The sequence below is a fragment of the Dreissena polymorpha genome, chromosome 16, assembly GCF_020536995.1.
Source record: "Dreissena polymorpha isolate Duluth1 chromosome 16, UMN_Dpol_1.0, whole genome shotgun sequence".
NCBI lineage: Eukaryota > Metazoa > Mollusca > Bivalvia > Myida > Dreissenidae > Dreissena > Dreissena polymorpha.
The window spans coordinates 46,825,254-46,837,661 of record NC_068370.1 but is presented as its reverse complement, the minus strand read 5'-3'; the positions used below and the strand labels follow the sequence as shown (position 1 = coordinate 46,837,661).

General features: G+C 33.0%; 1 long non-coding RNA gene across 2 annotated transcripts; it reads right to left on the bottom strand.

Annotated features, from left to right (window-relative positions):
• Nucleotides 1-2,095: 2,095 nt before the first annotated feature.
• Nucleotides 2,096-10,110, bottom strand: LOC127862682 (uncharacterized). Of its 2 annotated transcripts, none has more exons than XR_008040730.1 (4): nt 9,916-10,110; nt 4,191-4,347; nt 2,770-2,808; nt 2,096-2,538 (listed from the first exon to the last, which is right to left on the bottom strand). It is a non-coding gene; the product is annotated as an uncharacterized LOC127862682 (long non-coding RNA). The 2 variants fall into 2 exon arrangements; XR_008040731.1 differs by lacking the exon at nt 9,916-10,110 and adding an exon at nt 4,711-4,826.
• Between the last annotated feature and the right edge of the window lie 2,298 nt (nt 10,111-12,408).

Below are 12,408 nucleotides of genomic sequence, written 5' to 3'. Positions count from 1 at the left end.
GACCAGCGCTATTTTGTCGGTTATAACGACCATAATCTGGTGACCGTGTTAAAGATCGCCGGATGTACCGTTGGCATCCAAGATCAAGAAGACGCGTTTTCGGAGATAGAAAATATATTTAAATATACGCACTCAAGCTGGTATACGCATTTGTTTTTTAATTGAAAAACAAAATACGGAGGCATCTCTATGAAACGTTCCTGATTTCTAGAGGCCACTGAGTCGCTGCTTCCGGTGCTGTCTTGCCTTTATGGTGACGTCAGTGACGTCGCACTGACGACAACGATGTCCAAAATATTGGCATTCGGTACGAATGCAGAGCGGAACTGTTAAGCTAAGACCGGCGAGAGACTGTTCACCATAGAAGTCATCGCCATTTTGTAGACCCCACGGCAAATAGTCGTGTGTCGAGGTTGAAGGTCGCCGGATGTACCGTTTGCCTGCATAGCGAGAACACGCGTATTCTCACAAAAACAAATCTATGAAGAAAACACACTTTTACAGCTAGGATGCGCGGAGGTGTTTTAATTAAAAAACAAAATATAAAATATTGAAGCATCCCGATGAAATGTTCAGTCTACTACAGACACATGACCCGCTGCTTCAGGTGCAGTCTTGCTTTGGTGTAGACGTGTTGAAATCACTATGCATTCTTAATCATATCCCTTCGTCATTGTGTTCTTATGAGAACGGAATGAGGTATCTAAAACATGTTTAGTATTCAGCTATCTTATAGTCTTGGCCAAAGGTCAGGGTCAGATAAGACTTCAAGAACTGTATCGGAGATATAAATAACAAATATTATATAAAAATAGCCGATTCTAACAATTATACAACTGTGCTATGCGAGAATGATCCGAAATTAAGAATCCGAAAGTATGGTCTCTGAATAAGGAATTGGCGTAAAGTAAATTCCTTATTCAGAAGCCTGGATTTTAGACAATCACTTTCGGATATGTTATAATTTAGATGTGGTGTGGATCGTTTAAGCTTGATTATGATATATGAACGTATTCTGTCTAATTTCTTTTTATATTCTATATGACTATACAAGCTGAAAACAAGTATAATGAAGCTGATAATAATGAAATGGTATTGCCTTACTCAAACATAAATTAAAATTTACCATAGAATGCTAAATGTCGATGGAAACAATGGTATATGTAGGTTCGAAGTTAAAAATTTGAATTAGGTAATATCGGTTCGGTTTAAACAAGAAATCCTATGCAAGCGCGAAGAACAATCATGAATATGTAACGTAATACAGAAAGTAAAAATGTATGCGAGTTATTTTGTTTTAATTTACTTCAGAAAATGTTTGCATTATGTTTCTTTAAAAACCCTATATCAAATATGTTACGCGTGAATAAGGAATAAAGAACTAGGAAAAAGGAGCCAACTTACTCTCCTTGGGTCGATGGCATGCTTTTGTTTGCCAATTAACAAAGGAAATGCGCAATTTATTTTGATTTAAGCTTTTCTGATGGTATTACTGAGTTTTAGATAAGGGATCTTCTTGTGTTTATTATTCCCTAGTGTAACAAGCATAACTATGTTGTTTATTTCATTCTAATATGTGGTTTAAATGCAGATATATTTGATGTTGAATAACAAATAAATAGTTTCAATTAACGTAAAATATCAATAAAAATTATCGATAAATTAAATTCGAAATGACGTCGTTTTTTCGACACCAATATGCCATTATTGCAGAAATTCTCCAGTTTGTCTCTTAGGCAATATAAATAATCTGTAGATAAGGAATTAAAGCGAGATTATACGATTTTGTATATGTGTTAAATTGTAATATATTGATAAAATATGTTACAAAAACACAAAATAGGCAATAAAAATTATACATTGAAGACGAATTTCATAAAATGCAGCAAAGACAAATTAGCGCCCGAGCCGATTGTAACGAAGATATTTCGTACATATTTTCCTACAATAACCGAAGCATTCGTCGTTTTAGTTAGTATTCGTGTGTCGAATGAATAGAAATCGTTGCAGGAATGTAAAATGAACCGTTAAACTAAATTTAGATTCACATCGTACATGCATGATTTACATGCTGGCGAATTCGACTGTACAGCCTTTTTCGATTTTAGAATTAAATATCTGCCTTATTTCGCATTTTTCGACACACGTTCTTCTTAACTTTTATTTTAATTTATAAATTCTTTCAACGCAAGTACTTATTTAAACATGACGGGTTTGCTCAGTATACCCTGTTCATACTGAATCTTTTCGAAGCAAAAACATTTTTTTACTGTAATTATTTTATTTTTTTGAATTTTGAAAATAAAGCCGTATATTGTCACTTCAAGCAAATTCAACAATCTATTGTTAAACTCGCTCTGGTCTTCACCCCTTGCCCTTATTCCATTTCAGAAGGTCCAGATTCGCATACCGGGCAGCATTGGCCAGGCGGAACTTCGCCTACACAAGCCGGGCACATCATCCACGCGCACTGTACGGACCCGTTGTTACAGTAGCACACTTCGCACGGGTGAGTGCTCATTGAAGGCACAGTAGCACCTATAATTAAATATCCATCTCTTAAAAATTAGTAGGACTCGGGATTCATTATCATCAGCATCATCATCATCGTCATCATCGTCATCATCGTCATCATCATCATCATCATCATCATCATCATCATCATCATCATCATCATCATCATCATCATCATCATCATCATCATCATCATCATCATCATGCCTTAAAACCTTAGGTTTGCTAAAAAATATTGTACAACGAGCATACTACCTTCTTTGTAGTGCACACCTTTGACGACACATCCAGAAACTGTAAAAAAACAGTACCGAATTCAATTAAATAAAGAGATGAATGCCATATAACATATTTTATTGGTTTTATATGTGGGATATTACCTTTGTGGTTTATTTTCCTGAGAACTAGAACTTAGAATGCGCGCATGTATTTTTTAAAATACTGTGTCAAATTGTCGCATCATTACGATTTGTTTGAAGTTTTTTTTCAGACTTATTACTAAAATGTGACGCATGAGCCGCATTTCGTTCTTTATAAAAAAAATATGTTTATGTTTCACTGGTACTTAGTTAATATTAGATATATGATATTTCAATCCTACATGTTTCCATTTCTTCTTGTAATATTTCTATCTTACAGGTTTCTATTTATTCTTGTGATATTTCAATTCTACATGTTTCCATTTCTTATAATATTTCAATCCTACATGTTTCTATTTTTTCTTGTGATATTTCTATCCTACATGTTTCCATTTCTTCTAATAATATTTCAATCCTACAAGTTTCTATTTCTTCTTATAATATTTCAATCCTACAGGTTTCCATTTCTTCTTATAATATTTCAACCCTACATGTTTCTATTTCTTCTTGTGATATTCCTATCCTACATGTTTCTATTTATTCCTGTGATATTTCAATCCAACATGTTTCTATGTCTAATTGTGATATTTTAAACCTACATGCTTCTATTTCTTTTATGATATTTCAATCCTACATGCTTCTATTTCTTTTATGATATTTCAATCCAACATGCTTCTATTTCTTTTATGATATTTCAATCCTACATGCTTCTATATCTTTTATGATATTTCAATCCTATATGATTCTATATCTTTTGTGATATTTCAATCCTACATGTTTCTACTTTTAGTAAAAGTGAATTGGTATTTTGGCCTCTAATTAAACTATTGTTCAGACATAATTAGCACATTTCTCATTTAGTAACGGTAGATCAATTTCTACCTTAGTTTCTTCATTACGTAATTCAGAAATGGATGGTTCGAAGCTTGCAGACAGACTGACGGACGAAGAGAAAACCTATAATCCCTTCCGGTTAGATAAGAGCATAAAAGCAGTCACAATAATCAAAGTAAGGTCCTAAATGTAAACGTATGTTCGTTATCCAACAATTTGATAATAAAGCTTAGTCCAGTGAATTACTTTGAATGTTGACTCTATGAGATACAATTGCATTTACACTTTAGAATTCCGTGAATACCTTTTTTTGCAATGGGTCACATGCCGTAAATACATGACCCCAAACTTTTAATCTTCAGCGTATGTAACTTTATTTTGGTTTAATTAACTTGTATTAATGAATAAGATCGGTGCATTTTTACATTTTTATGTTTAAATTATTTTGATTAACTTGCATTGTCACAAAACATTGGAACATACGTGGGCAAATAGGACAACACTGTCCAGGTGGCGTGAATGGATCGGTACACTCTGGTGCCATACATCGCACCAAGGAGCAATCAGGAATGTAGGGGGGCTTTGTGAAACAGCCCAAAAGGAACGAACACGCCAGGCTTAGTTGCAGAAGCATATTCTTCTTAAAACAGACAAGAAAAATTTTCTGTTTCTTTTATCATGACAATGTTGAATATGGTGATGAAAATGACGTCGATGATAATATCATTACACTAGTGCATGTGATATTTGAGATGATCCAAACTATTGTAGTGATGATGATGATGATGATGATGATGATGATGATGATGATGATGATGATGATGATGATGATGATGATGATGATGATGATGTTGCTGCTGCAGCTGCTGCTGCTGATGGTGATAATGATGATGAAAATGATGATGAGGATGAGGAGGATGATGAGGATGAGAATGATGATGTCAGTATTAGTTTTAGTGATTGTTTGTTTTCCTCTAGGAAAACAACAATAAAATATGCTTACCTTTAAAACAATATCACTAGTTAAACCGGTATAACTTTCACACAATATTGCGCGTTTACTTAATTTTCGGTAATGCAAGTAAAAGCAGTAGCTCCGATTTGATATGAATCGTTGTGGGCTTTCCGCCAATATAAACATTTAATTGTGATTTGCTTTTAATAGAACTCATTAAATTGTATCCTGTTTAACGTTGATTACATGCAAATATAACCCAGCCTTAGCTAATGTACAGAACAAGTGAAAAAGAAAAATGTGATGTTAAGAACAAGAAATATTTCAGAAAAGCTCTGACCCAGAAAAATTGAATAGATGCAATCAATATATTTGAAAGTTAAAAGCCATTAAAAAGCCTTTACATATCCTTTTATTTTACGGCCTTCGTCTTAAAAATAGTCCGCATGAATATCATGAAAGATTTATATATTTCTTCGGTTTGCTACAAAGTGTCTACAGATACACATCGTTGACGTTAATGGTTTGACGAAACCAATTACTTTAGGCGTGTTAAAATAATCTGATGAGGCTTTGTAAGTTGCACACTCTGAAAGATTTAGTGAAAATTAACAATCACTCTCTAATACAAACTTGCAGATATGCGTTATTGGATTTTAATTAGCTCATTATGTACGAAAATAATATAGCAAGCAAAGGATTTTAAAAAGGATTTCGAGCCAGGGACTTCGGCAATACAAAGGCGTTGACTACTACAGACGTTCACATTTATTTACCAAACGCTTGAAAATACGTTCCATTTAAAATGATGATTAACAATAAAGAAAATGTTATTTTATGTTTAAATTTGTGAATGCACTTTTAATTTATTGGCAAACTGATTGACAAAAGTTTTGAGGGAAAAAAGTCGCCATTTTGTGGACAAGAACGTTTAATTCTTGTAGCGTTAAGTTCAGCCCCACACCGAATTAGGGGATAACTCGTCTTGTGGCAAAACAACAGCATGGGGTCACAGAGACAGTATCCCGATGATGCGGCGTCTCATCAGGGTCCGCGCTGTTTGCTTAAAGGAATTTCTGTAAGAAATATTCTAAATATAGAAACAAATATACTAGAAATCCCTAATTTTGGAAATACATTGATCCAATTTAGAAAGATGTGAGAGTCCACTCGGCATAAATGGGTTAACATGAGCAAATGCATCCAAAGAGGAATGACATACCATTTACAAGCCCATACAAACGCAGGCTCAAAGTCTTACCGTTTCTTCAAACGCAAATGCGAGATCAATTGTTAGTGAAAATGACACAAACAGTTATTGTGGTATCTGGTTTATTACACGTTTTACTCCATTTTACTCTGTTCTGATAGCTATAATACTCGTTTAAAAATCGAGAAATAGCTGATATTTACATAATGTGCATGTTGAAGAAACATGTTGACTAATTTCATTAATGATAAACTAATGGTTTGCTGTATCGTTGAGGTAAGCTTGAGTAACATGTGTTGCTTACTGCGCAGTGTCTCGATGAATCATACATATGTCTAAATACTTTTAGCGATATCAAATGCATTTTTACATGCCCCGTCTAACCAGAAAACGCCATGGTGTAAGGGTCCATGAGAATGGTCTGTTAACGCCTAGCTTTAAACTAAATTGTTGCCCAAGCTGTTGGTTATATACTTTGTTGCTTTCCACGTACAGCAAACCAGTCCCATTCAGTTCCATCAGAATCTGCGCAACATGTTGCAGCATAAATGATTGTTGATTTTTTTTATTTTATTTGTTTGATATCGCGCAAAACATTACACAGGAACAGCTTTGAAATAATATCAATAGTCATCAACCTATTTTGTATGTAATATAATATAATCAGTTCCTGCAGAATCTGCGTTGCATATACTGCTTTTATCTAAATTGTCTTAATCATAACGAATAAACATACTCTCATACAATACATACCGGTCAATGTACCTATTACACACACAGGAAGCACATTGGATATAAACGGTAAGGTTCAAACATATGACATGTTAACCCTCTACAAATACACTCTTTCATAAACCTTCACTTCAATATTGCAACTTGAGAAAGGATTTAAAAAAGGATTTCGAACCAGGGACTTCGGCAATTCAAAGGCTTTGTCTACTACAGACGTTCACATTTCTTTACCAAACGCTTGAAAATACTTTCCGTTTAAAATGATGATTACCAATAAAGAAAATGTTATTTTAATATGTTTAAATTTGTGAATGCACTTTTAATTGATTGTCAAACTGATTGGCAACGGTTTTTGTAAAAAAGGCGCCATTTTATGGACAAGAACGTTTAATTCTTGTAGCGTTAAGTTCAGCCCCACAACGAAGCAGAGGATAACTCGTCTTGTGGCAAAACAACAGCATGGGGTCACAGAGACAGTACCCCGTTGGCAGGACAATGCGCTTCATATCGGCACCGAATGGCCCCAGGTCATTTCTGGACCGGGGCGTGTCATGTATCTCGCAATAGCCACGTGACTCATTTATAAAGGTTTATGTAGGCGTTGCCATATAACAGAATCTCGGTTTAATAAAAAAAAAATATACTACACATGCTCTAAACCGGGAAATTGATGAAAAATCAAATGTACGCAATTTGTTAAGTTAATACATTAACCAAAATAGAAAAATAAATTAAAACTAACAAGCAAACAACAAAAGAAAAACGACATAAAACAATGCATACCAATCAAAACAAGCTCGAACATATAACGTTTAGAGCGTTGACACGCGTATATGGAGAAAAAAATATCGAATTTAGTTTAAAAAATGTATCGAAAAAATACAAAATAATATATTTAATTTAAATGAACGTTAATGACTACAACTCGGCTGTTATGCAATAAGCGATTTCGTTTATGATTTCCAAATATTATACATGTTATATATCTGTTTGAGATTTCGACTGGAAAATAAATTTTAGTATTTTACGATTTTAGAATTTACATTCAAGGCATTGAAGTTGTATTCTTGTGTAAAAAAAATCAGCGGATATTGTGTGAGTACCGAAGTAATTCCTTCCTGAAAATGTGATGACTTCGAATTAAACCATTTTAATATCAGGAATCAAGGTGTATATTTGATCACAGCTCCTTTTAATTTTTACACAAGAATGCACAACGTTTCCATGTTTGTCTCTGGAATTTCGAAAGTCTTAACATGAGCAAATGCATTCAACGAGGAATGACATACCATTTACAAGCCCATAAAAACGCAGGCTCAAAGTCTTACCGTTTCTTCAAACGCAAATGCGAAATGTAAAATAACACGAACAGTTATTGTTGTATCCGGTTTATTCCACGTTTAATTTTACTCTGTTATGATAGTTATATTACTCGTTTATTTGAATTTGAAAATCGAGAAATAGCTGATATCTACATCATGTGCATGTTAAAGAAACATATGTTGACTAATTACATTTATGATTAATTAATGGTGTGCTGTATCGTTGAGGTAAGCTTGAGTAACATGTGGTGCTTACTGCGCAGTGTCTCGATGAATCATTCATATTTAAATACTTTTAGCGATATCAAATGCATTTTTACATGCCCCGTCTAACATGAAAACGCCATGGTGTAAGGGTCCATGTGAATGGTCTGTTAACGCCTAGCTTTAAACGAAATTATTGCCCAAGCTGTTGTGTATATACTGTGTTGCTTTCCACGTACAGCAAACCAGTCCCAGTCAGTTCCAGCAGAATCTGCGCGACATGTTGCAGCATAAATGATTGTTGATTTATTTTATTTTTTCGATATCGCGCAAAACATTACACATGAACAGCTTTGTATTGATATCAATAGTCATCAACCTATTTTATATGTAATATATATATATATTCCTGCAGAATCTGCGTTGTATAGACTGCTTCTATCTAGATTGTCTGAATCATACCGAATAAACATACTTTCATACAATACATACCGGTCACTGTACCTATTACACACACAGGAAGCACATTACATTGGATATAAACGGTACGGTTCAAACTTATGACATGTTAACCCTCTACAAATACGCTCTTTCATAAATCTTCACTTCAATATTGCAGCATGAAAATATAAAATGCCGATAAAAAATAGTTGAATGTGACAACATACATTTTGTTATTATAAGGCTGCGAGTATTATGGTTAACAAAAGTATTATTTATTTACAATAATGATGTACAAGTACATACTAACTCTCAAAATGAAATTCAATTGATCACAACGGATTAGAATGGAATGGGTATTTGATGACATGGTTTTTAGTGTAGTTAAATAGTCAAGAGAATGCAACTAAGTTTAGATGTAATCTTTTTTATTTAATGATCCGTTTGCCTATAACACATCATTTTGATAGATGTTTTTATACGCTGGTTTTCCCATTTAAACTGTTCGAAGCATGCGTCATTCATTAATGCTGTTAAAACCGCAAATCGAAATTTAGTTAAACTTATGTATGGCGACATCCTTGAACAAACGTTCCAAGAAGTTTGCTGGACACAAAACAGTAATTGAACACAAAAGCAAGATATTTTATTTTCGGGTGGTTATAAATGTGTCACCAGCAGTTACCATATATAACATAATGTAAGCTCTGCATGGCTTATTTTATTGGAAGTGGAAAAAAGCATTTGATAATAATGATTGAAAATTTACAATGTTTAATAATTAATTAAAAAACAACCAAACTATACAACTAAAATTGAAATTGTCAGCACTAACCACAACAACTTAGCAAGTATTACACGAATGCTTCCAACACAAGGTAAACACCATTGCTTAATAAATACTGTAATCAAAACCTAAGTAAACTAACAATAATAACTACAAACGACCTATGCATATTAAATTCATTTGAAGAAAACCAATGCATGCAAGTGACATAAAATTATGATTATTTATGTAAAATAAGTTTGATTAAAAAAATCCGTATATAATAAAGTTCTGTTATTATTAGTAGTATTGCTCAATTATTTTATAGAAAACATTTGATGTCTTATTGTTGATGCATCAAATGCCAGAAACATAGTGAGTACCGACATCAAGCGTAACTTGAGGCTCTCACTGCTAACATACAATACAACCAATATGCATATCAAATAAATGTTTTGTAAGATATCTTCGTTTTACTGAAATTCGTTTTGTTCCTGAAATTATTTTACGTAGCACACGTATTAAAACAAACTATTGACAAACAAATACTATTAGATATTAAAATGTGAAACACTTACACGTAGAATCACTATTGTTACTGCATCAAAAGCTGAGTTGCTTCTTCGAATGTCGAAACCAAAAAATTTTGACGACTGTTGTTATTAAAATCCTTACTATTGTATAGCCAAATGAACTAAAAGATACGCCCAAAGCTATTCAGGCAATCAAAATCATCGGTTATGTCACCGTCAACGGGTGATGTCTAATAAGGCTTTCCAATGGAAAACTATCGGAGCTATCGTTCGTGTTCTGGCAGCTGCAAATACTGAAATGTATAGATTGTTTTCAAATATACAAGTCGCAGATGGTGCAATTGCAATCAGGCTTCCTCACATTTATTATAATTGGAAAACATGAATCACGCTGTATGGGAACTTATTGTAAGGGAAGCGATGGAATTTAAGCTACGGGATGACTTTTCCCAAATTAAAACACCATTTCGATCTACAAGTTGCAAATAAATATGAATGAATAATATAAATATGGTGTATATACAGACAGTTTAATACTTTGTTAAATTTATATTATATAGGCTTATATAGAGCTGTGGGGCCGTCTCATGAACGAAAAGTAGTCACGGGAGGTCAATTACGTAACTACTATGTGTATAAAAGTATTTACAGAAAATCACGCAGCTACGAGATGTGTTTTTTCTAATGAGTTTTTTATTATACATTTTTTACCGATGAAGTGTGTTTTTTTTACAAAATTAAACAAAACAATGTAAATAAAATGCACATCTGTTTTATGGTTGGTAACCCTTAACCCAAACCCCTGATATTATGTTCCATATATATTTTCCCCACAACAGCACCATTACTTTTTATAGTGTTAGACATTAAACCTGATATGCATATATTATGCATAACACTACGGGCCAATGTTTATTCCAGGCACATTTGTATGTACTTTCTCGGTCGTCCTATGTCCTATGTGTGAGTTCTTGGCTGCGGTTGAGAAAGTATCGCTTTTTTATTTCAAAGTCTAGACTGGGTCAGGCTGGATCTGTCTTGCAAACTACAATGAACATCATTAACATGTACTTGTTTAGGAGTGATTTATGCGGTATGATTTAGAAAATCTAGATAAAAGCAGTCTATACTACGCAGATTCTGCTGGAACTGATTAGGACTGGTTTGCTGTACGTGGAAAGCAACAAAGTATATAACTTGCAGCTAAGGAAACAATTTCGTTTAAAGCTAGGCGTTAACAGACCATGCATTTGCATGGACCCTTACACCATAAATAGTTTATACATAATGTATGCTGATATACTGCAACATCCGCTCGAGTGATAACGACAGTAAAATTGACACTTATTGCATTCACAATATTCATACACGTTTAAATGAGATTTGAATGAGATTATACTGAGATTTTAATTAGATTTTAATGAGAATTTAATGAGATTTTAATGAGATTTTAATGAGAATTTAATGAGAATTTAATGAGATTTTAATGAGAATTTAATGAGAATTTAATGAGATTTTAATGAGATTTTAATGAGAATTTAATGAGAATTTAATGAGATTTTAATGAGATTTTAATGAGATTCAGGAACATCTGATGAACAGATTAATAAAATCAGTATGTTATAACTGAAATCGATTAATATAAGCAAGATTATATTGTTGGATTCTGCTTTTTAGTCATATCGTTGTTCAAAACGCATACCAAGAACAATATATTTACATATTTATAGCTCACCAGCAATTCAAACGAGACTGAAAATGCTTACAGAACTGAAATAAAACATGTTTAATGATTGGCCAACTGCACAAATAAGCAAATGTATGCAAAAAAGAAACTTGTGTTTAAGAAATGTGTGTTAGGCAACAAATATTTCTTCCAAAAACCAATAAATTATCCAAACAAATATAAGTCTGAAAAAAAGAGTAACTTTGGCTCAATAATCCTTAATAAAAATTGCATAATATTGCAAAGTATTGTTTTTAGCAAACCAAAAGAGGAAACTATTGACTCTTTACCCATGAAAACTGGTATTAACACCTCTTTAGCTGTATTTCTTCAAATAAAAAAGAGAGAGATAAATTTCAATTAATTATTTTCTTTGGGTATAAACTGACTCAGTGCCTTTGATAAGGATTTGGGAAATGTAAAACATAATTTTATAATTCAATACAAACAAAGAAAACACATACATATAACGCAGTGATTTTTCCACATAAACATTTAATATTGTTATGGCATAAATGGTTGTTGTAGCAAATGGCTTGTTCATAAAACAGTTCTAACAGAATAGCATATATGTAAATCAATCAATAGGTACAGTTTTGTATTTAAAGCTAAAATGATCTGTTTTACATCGAATAAATAAAAACGAAACTAAATACAAAAGTAGAGAACTTATCGTATCATCTGTTTACAAAATATATAGTTTTGCATATTTTGTCTTAAACATACCGTATGATGTTTCTTGTAAGTGGAGACTGCTAACTGACATTATGATTTAAGGACCTGCTTTGAAATATACGTGCTTTCTAACTTTT